Source organism: Chiloscyllium punctatum, chromosome 36 (genome assembly GCF_047496795.1).
Source record: "Chiloscyllium punctatum isolate Juve2018m chromosome 36, sChiPun1.3, whole genome shotgun sequence".
Lineage (NCBI taxonomy): Eukaryota > Metazoa > Chordata > Chondrichthyes > Orectolobiformes > Hemiscylliidae > Chiloscyllium > Chiloscyllium punctatum.
The window spans coordinates 37,519,215-37,527,791 of record NC_092774.1 but is presented as its reverse complement, the minus strand read 5'-3'; the positions used below and the strand labels follow the sequence as shown (position 1 = coordinate 37,527,791).

General features: G+C 46.4%; 1 non-coding gene across 1 annotated transcript; it reads left to right on the top strand.

Annotated features, from left to right (window-relative positions):
- Positions 1-6,449: 6,449 nt before the first annotated feature.
- On the top strand, positions 6,450-6,521 carry trnam-cau (transfer RNA methionine (anticodon CAU)). The gene has a single exon. It is a non-coding gene; the product is annotated as a tRNA-Met (tRNA).
- Positions 6,522-8,577: the final 2,056 nt, after the last annotated feature.

Sequence of the window (8,577 nt, the reverse complement as noted above, 5' to 3'; positions counted from 1 at the left end):
TACCTGGGACTTGTCAACCCGTAGTTCCAACAGTTCTACTTCCCTGGTAATTGTAATTTTCTTCAGTTCCTCCCTCCCTTTCAATTCCTGATTTACAGCTAGTACCAGGGTGTTTCTTGTATCCTCTCTAGTAAAGACATTCAAGTTCTTTTCAATTCATCTGTCGTCTCTTTATCCTGTTATTGAGTCCCCAGACTCATTTTCTACAGAACCAACACTTATTTTGTGGGCATATCTTTCCTCTCCAGAAAATCTTGGTACTGAACACGATAAAATTCACTTTGAAATATTGTTCATTCAAACTTTACCAAGCACACCCTACAGATTTAAAATCCCACAGTGACACCCAGTTTTGTTATGATTGATTCTGAAGAGAAATTTGAATACCAGTGATTAACTGGAAGAACTGTACACTAAGTTTTCACATTTTTAAACAAAAAAAATTACCAATTAATTGGAATAACTTAGCAGAATAGCATGTTTGGCCTTAAATTGTAAATCTAGTTTTCTTTCATGTGACGGAGCAGGTCCACACCAGGGAGAGACCGTTCACCTGCCCCGAGTGCGGGAAGGGATTCAGTCAGTCATCCCATCTGTTCAGACAACAATCCAGTCACACCGAGTAGAGAACGTTTGGAAGCTTTGTGGGTGTGACTTCTATTAGTTTTCAAGAGGACATACATTCCTTGGTGAATTGAACACCTATTTAAGACACACTTACTGATTTGGAACAAGCAGTAGGGTTGGGAGGTGCATACGCGTCATGTTTATCTCTGTGAAGAAGTTTACTCTGTGTAAAGATTGGCTCTGCTTTCTCCCTTTCCATGAGGCTGTGAGGACGATAACATGGTGTGAGATGTTCGAACATAGAACATAGAACATAGAACAATACAGCACAGAACAGGCCCTTCGTCCCACGATGTTGTGCCGAACTTCTATCCTAGATTAAGCACCCATCCATGTACCTATCCAATTGCCGCTTAAAGGTCGCCAATGATTCTGACTCTACCACTCCCACGGGCAGCGCATTCCATGCCCCCACCACTCTCTGGGTAAAGAACCCACCCCTGACATCTCCCCTATACCTTCCACCCTTCACCTTAAATTTATGTCCCCTTGTAACACTCTCTTGTACCCGGGGAAAAAGTTTCTGACTGTCTACTCTATCTATTCCCCTGATCATCTTATAAACCTCTATCAAGTCACCCCTCATCCTTCGCCGTTCCAACGAGAAAAGGCCGAGAACTCTCAACCTATCCTCGTACGACCTATTCTCCATTCCAGGCAACATCCTGGTAAATCTTCCCTGCACCCTCTCCAAAGCTTCCACATCTTTCCTAAAGTGAGGCAACCAGAACTGCACACAGTACTCCAAATGTGGCCTAACCAAAGTCCTGTACAGCTGCAACATCACTTCACAACTCTTGAATTCAATCCCTCTGCTAATGAACGATAATACACCATAGGCCTTTTTACAAACTCTATCCACCTGAGTGGCAACTTTCAAAGATCTATTTACATAGACCCCAAGATCCCTCTGTTCCTCCAACTGACTAAGAACCCTACCATTAACCCTGTATTCCGCATTCTTATTTGTTCTTCCAAAATGGACAACCTCACACTTGGCAGAGTTGAACTCCATCTGCCACTCCTCAGCCCAGCTCTGCATCATATCTAAGTCCCTTTGCAAACGACAAATGCCCTCTTCACTGTCCACAACTCCACCAATCTTCGTATCATCGGCAAATTTACTGACCCACCCTTCGACTCCCTCATCCAAGTCATTAATAAAAATTACAAACAGCAGAGGACCCAGAACTGATCCCTGTGGAACTCCACTTGTAACTGGGCTCCAGGCTGAACATTTACCATCTACCACCACTCTCTGACTTCGACCTGTTAGCCAGTTTTCTATCCAATTGGCCAAATTTCCCTCTATCTCATGCCTCCTGACTTTCCGCATAAGCCTACCATGGGGAACCTTATCAAATGCCTTACTAAAATCCATGTACACTACATCCACTGATCTACCCTCATCCAAATGCTTCGTCACTTCCTCGAAGAATTTAATAAGACTTGTAAGGCAAGACCTCCCCTTCACAAATCTGTGCTGGCTGTCCCTAATCAAGCAGTGTCTTTCCAGATACTCATAAATCCTATCCCTCAGTACCCTTTCCATTACTTTGCCTACCACAGAAGTAAAACTAACTGGCCTGTAATTCCCGGTGTTATCCCTATTCCCTTTTTTGAACAGGGGCACAACATTCACCACTCTCCAGTCCCCTGGTACTACCCCCGTTGACAGTGAAGACGAGAAGATCATTGCCAACGGTACTGCAATTTCCTCTCTTGCTTCCCACATAATCCTAGGATATATCCCGTCAGGCCCGGGGGACTTGTCTATCCTCAAGTTGTTCAAAATGTCCAACACATCTTCCTTCCTAACAAGTATCTCTTCTAGCTTACCAGTCCGTTTCACACTCTCCTCTTCAACAATACAGTCCCTCTCGTTCGTAAATACTGAAGAGAAGTACTTGTTCAAGACCTCTCCTATCTCTTCCGACTCAATACACAATCTCCCACTACTGTCCTTGATCGGACCTACCCTCGTTCTCGTCATTCTCAGGTTTCTCACATACGCATAAAATGCCTTGGGGTTATCCTTGATCCTATCCGCCAAGGATTTTTCATGCCCTCTCTTAGCTCTCCTAATCCCTTTCTTCAGGTCCCTTCTGGCTATCCTGTATCCCTCCACTGCTCTGTCTGAACCTTGTTTCCTCAACCTTATGTAGGCCTCCTTCTTCCTCTTTACTAGACATTCAACCTCCCTCGTCAACCAAGGCTCCCTCACACGACCATTTCTTTCCTGCCTGATAGGTACATACATATCAAGGACACGTCGTATCTGCTCCTTGAAAAAGTTCCACATTTCCACCACATCCTTCCCTGACAGCCTATGCTCCCAACGTATGCTCCTCAAATCCTGTCTTACAGCATCGTAATTTCCCTTCCCCCAATTGTAAAATCTACCTTGTTGTGCGTACCTATCTCTCTCCATAACCAAGGTGAAAGTCACAGAATTGTGGTCACCATCACCAAAATGTTCACCCACTAACAAGCCCACCACTTGTCCCGGTTCATTACCGAGTACCAAATCCAATATGGCCTCCCCTCTGGTTGGACAATCTACATACTGAGTTAGAAAAGCTTCCTGGACACACTGCACAAACACCGCCCCATCCAATCTACTTGTTCTAAAGAGTTTCCAATCAATATGTGGGAAGTTGAAGTCGCCCATGACTACGACCCTGTGGCTTCTGCACCTTTCCAAAATCTGCTTCCCAATCTGTTTCTCCACATCTCTGCTGCTATTGGGGGGCCTATACTAAACACCCAACAAGGTGACTGCACCTTTCCTATTTCTGACTTCAGCCCATACTACCTCCAAAGGCAGATCCCCCTCAAACTGCCTTTCTGCAGCCGTTATACCATTTCTAATTAGCAACGCCACCCTCCCTAATCTTACTGAAACATCTGTAACCAGGAACCTCCAACAGCCATTCCTGTCTCTCTTCTATCCACGTTTCCGTGATGGCCACAACATCGTAGTCCCAGGTACCGATCCACGCCTTAAGTTCACCCACCTTATTTCTGATACTCCTTGCATTGAAGTATACACACTTGAGCCCATCTCTGTGTCCGCAAGTATTCCCTGTCAGTGCTACCTTCTCCACAGCCTCCCTACAGTCTCGGACATCCTGACACACAGCTAGCTTACTTGCTGGACTACAAGTCTGATCCCATCCCCCTGCCAAATTAGTTTAAATCCCCCCGAAGAGTGCTAGCAAACCTACCTCCCAGGATAGTGATGCCCTTCTGGTTCAGGTGTAACCCGTCCTGTTTGTACAGGTCCCACCTTCCCCAGAATGCAGTCCAATTGTCCAAATACCTGAAGCCCTCCCTCCTACACCATCCTTGCAGCCACGTGTTCAACTGCACTCTCTCCCTATTCCTTGCCTCACTGTCACGTGGCACCGGCAACAACCCAGAGATGACGACTCTGTCTGTCCTAGCTTTTAGCTTCCAGCCTAACTCCCTGAGCTCTTGAATGACCTCCCCACCCCTCTTCCTACCAATGTCGTTGGTGCCAATGTGTACCACGACTTCTGGCTGCACACCCTCCCCCTTAAGGATTCTAAAGACACGGTCCAAGACGTCTCGGACCCTGGCACCCGGGAGGCAACAAACCATCCGAGAGTCTCGCCCATGTCCACAGAACCGCCTGTCCGTCCCTCTAACTAGAGAGTCTCCTATAACTAGCGCTCTCCTCCTCCCCCCCTTTCCCTTCTGAGTCTCAGAGCCAGACCTCACGCCACAGATCCCTTCACTGCAGCTTACACCTGCAAGGCTGTCCAATGTTGTATTATAAAGTGGTCTCTTTACTAACCCACTCACAACGCTTTCTATTTACTCATTCATAAGTCTTTTCTAACCTGTTCACAAGTGCCCTATATCTAATAATACTGCATTCCCGTTTGATTCATTCATAACTCCTTCCTATAATGCGGCTTCATTCATTCATAAAACCGCGGTTTTGTAGTCTATTTATAAAATAGACTAAATTAAAACACCTTTCAAGTCATTCCTGCTTTTTCACACCTTCAACCCTTAACAGCTCTTGTTACAAGCAGTTATTTCTACATCAAAAGCTAACTTTGAACGCAGTAATGTATTCAGAACAATACCATCCCATGCCATCTTGTCTCCATGAAAAATTATGATATTAATCAGTCCTTACCAACCACCTCTCGGGACCTGCACAGATACAGAGCATCAAACAGTTTCCTCAACTCGCAGCCACTGTCCCTTTAAGAAACTGACTATCTGGACTGCACTTCTGTGAAATTGCAGGAATAAATGAAACTCACGCTGGCAAATACTAAAGAAATTTCATGACCCAGCTGCAGTAAGCAGTTTAATATCCTTTATTCTTTTATTCAGTGCAGGTACAATGTCCAACTTATTTAGAGCATGCAGGCCTAGGGTTTTTACTAGGTAAAAACAATGACTGCAGATGCTGAAAACCAAATACTGGATTAGTGGTGCTGGAAGAGCACAGCAGTTCAGGCAGCATCCAACGAGCAGCGAAATCAACGTTTCGGGCAAAAGCCCTTCATCAGGAATAAAGGCAGTGAGCCTGAAGCATGGAGAGATAAGCTAGAGTTTCTGCGGGCTTAAGCGGGATGTTCTGCGAAGCAGTCACCCAGTTTATGCTTCATGCTACGTTGGGGAAACGACACTGTGAGCAGCGAATGCGGTGGAATGAAATAGCAGCCGGGAGACTGGATGAGAAGCAGCTGTTCGGGAAAGTCTTTGCCGCTTGCAATTCTGAGAGCAATCTCAAATGTATTTCATACTGAGCATGTCTCAGGTCGCTCAAGAGGTCTGGGGCATTAGCTGCGTGCGTGCTTTCTGGCTCGTTGGTCTAGGCGTATGATTCTCGCTCTGGGTCTGTTACTGCGCTGATTTGCGAGAGGTCCCGGGTTCAAATCCCGGACGAGCCCCTGTTTTTTAACTTGACTTGTGCAAAACTGCCTGATTAACTTTCTCAAAAAGCACCTTCGTGAAACGAGCGTGGGCTGCCCGGAGGACGAATGAGGAAGAAAACAGAGAAATGAAATGGTTGGAGATCGTGTTCAACAAGCTACTTGGATGCTGCCTGAACTGCTGTGCTCTTCCAGCACCACTAATCCAGAATCTGGTTTCCAGCATCTGCAGTCATTGTTTTTACCATAGTGCTCAACAGGTTGACGTGAGTGGTGCGGTGTTTGAGAAATGTCAGCAATCAAGGTAGATTGGAAAATTGGGACAGCTCTCCTCGGAGAACCGAACTTTTCCAAGTCATGAGGGACCTAGAAACAGGAAATAATGTTGTGAAAATGCTTCCACGCCTTAAAGGATCCATAACGATTCAGCAGAATTTTAAAGTCACTAGGAAAAGAAGTAAAAGTGACATTAGGAAGAACGTTTTCGTACAGGGAGTGGTGAGGGTCAGTAAGTCCCTGTCTGACATTGACAAAGAGGAAGATTCAATGGACCCAAAAGGGAATTCGGTGGTCACGTTCAGATGTGCAGATTTCCGCTGAGAAGGCGAGAGAATGAAACGACTAGAGTCACACGTTTACTTAAGTGTAGAACCAGCAGAGCGAAGGTGGGCCGCAGAGCCTCCGTCTGCGCTGTGACACATGTTGTGATTCAGTGTGAAATCACAGTTCGACCGACAGAATGTGGGAATTTAGAAAAACGTTTATATTGACACAGCCTCCATACGTCTGCGAAACAGCATATCACACGACAGCAGTGGAGGTCTTTGACATCAGGCTCGAAGGTGCCTGCCGCGTGCCAGACAAAAACCTGAAGTGTTCTGTGCAACCAGCTCCCCAAGCGGCAGCAGAGTGGCGCAGCGGGAGCGTGCTGGGCCCATAACCCAGAGGTCGATGGATCGAAACCATCCTCTGCTATCGTTCACTCTCACCTTGACCTGCTTTCTTCAGCAAACTGCCTTTGCATTTACTTGCCGATGTTCATATCGATCCACTCCACTCCGTTCAAGCGGCATGGTTTTAGAGGTCTCGGTGATATTCTGTTCTTGGTCGGTTTCCTCTGAACTGAATCGCAAAACCGCTTCTCTACGATGCTAATGAGCTGGTAAAGTTGAAACCCATGCCTTGCGGTTTCGGCCATTCCCTGCAGTAATTCGCCACCCTGGTTCAGACGTGAATGACAAGCATGTCAGAAACCGCATCACGACTCAGACATCGTCCCCCACTATGAGGACGGATACCACCGATTGTGAATAATCTCAGAGAGAGAGAGAGAGACAAGTGACAAGACAGTCGCCGTGGGCTCGATGGGCTGAATGGCTTCTGTCTCCGCGAGAATGATGCTCCGTGTTTATGCCGTCCCACTGCCTATCTCTGGGACCGGAGGGCTGTAAGGTCTCCACGTGGAAAATGAGGTGTTGTTCTTTCATCTGGAGCTAGAACACTGCTGCAAGCCTGAGACAGAGATGTTGGCCAGGGAACAGGGGGACCTGTTAAAGTGGTAGGCAACCGCAAGGTCAGGGCCTTTTTTAGTGAAACTGACACCTCTCACCCAAAGGATTCAGAAAGAGGGAGACAGCTGAACCGCAAAAGTGCTAGATCACTTTTCCACAAAAGCATCTTTGTTAAACGAGATCGGATTGCCAGAAGTTGGGGATGGGGCTGAGCTACCATTGCAGCGAACACTGCGAAGGGAAACATTTGTTCAAAGTTAGAACATGTTTTGCAGATTGTTCGCCCACACAATCCGAGTCTGAATGAATTCTCCAGCTGCGTTATTGCTCAAAATCTGAGAGTGAAATTTCAGGAAGCGGGGAATTGAAGTGATTGGAGACAGCGCTGAACAGGTTGTCGTGAATTGTGCCGTGTATGAGGAATGTCAATAATGAAGGCAGATCGGAAAGTTGGGACAGTTCTCCTTGGAGAACAGAAGTTTGAAATCTGGCCCAGTTGACATTTTCCAAGACATGAGGGATCTAGACAGAGAAAATATTACCATGAAAATGGTACCACGCCTGAAAGGATCGTTCCCAATTAGGCAGAGTCTTGGGCAAAGGAAGTAAAAATGACATTCTGAAGAACGTTTTCGTGCAGAGAGTGGTTAGGGTCAGATTTACACAGTTGCACTGGCACCCTTGTAGAGCTCTGAGTTGTCTTGTCCTCTTCTGTCTCTGTGTTCTGATCTCAAGTGTGAAACCTCTTCCCTCACATGGTAATGAACTGGTGAAGTAGAAACACATGACTTGCTGTTTTTGTCCATTTCCTGCGGTAAAGAAACAGACGCCCTTGTAACAAAATACTTTCTGCAGGATTGCTGTGTCAAGGCAAATTCTGAACACCAAACAGGCTGCACAAGAAGGCACTCATATCAATTTACCTGAGGGAAGAGTCTCCGGTGTCCATTTCTGCCTGTCCCGATACCACATCACCTTGTCATTTCTCCGAGAACAGACCTTTGGAACAAGTTTAAAGTTGCCATTTGATGGATTCGTGTCAATGACGTCTCCTCCCCCAAGTGATAGGGAGAGAGAGCAGAAGAGCGAATGGGCTCTGCCTTCCACCAGCACAGCTTGGAAGGAGAAACAAAATGGTTCAATTATCCGCTAGTGGAGAGAGCCCGGTCCCTGGGGACGGGACAAACAGCAATGTCCTGGGAGCAGGGAGACAGACTGAGAAGCAGATGTTCTTGAAACTCGTTGCTGCTTGAAATTCTGGGAGCAATGTACAATGTATTTGGTACTGAGCAAGTCTCAGCTGCTTCTGGAGCTGGCTACGCCCATGGCATGTGGCTCGTTGGTCTCAGGGTATGAACAGGTTGACGTGAATGGTGCCGCGCCTGAGGAGTGTCAGTTCTGAAGGTAGATTGGAAAGTTGGGACAGATCTCCTTGGACCTATGGTTGCTGTGGAGAAGGATGATAAGACACAGAATATCGAATAAAATATTATAGTGTTAGCAACATAAATGATATATTG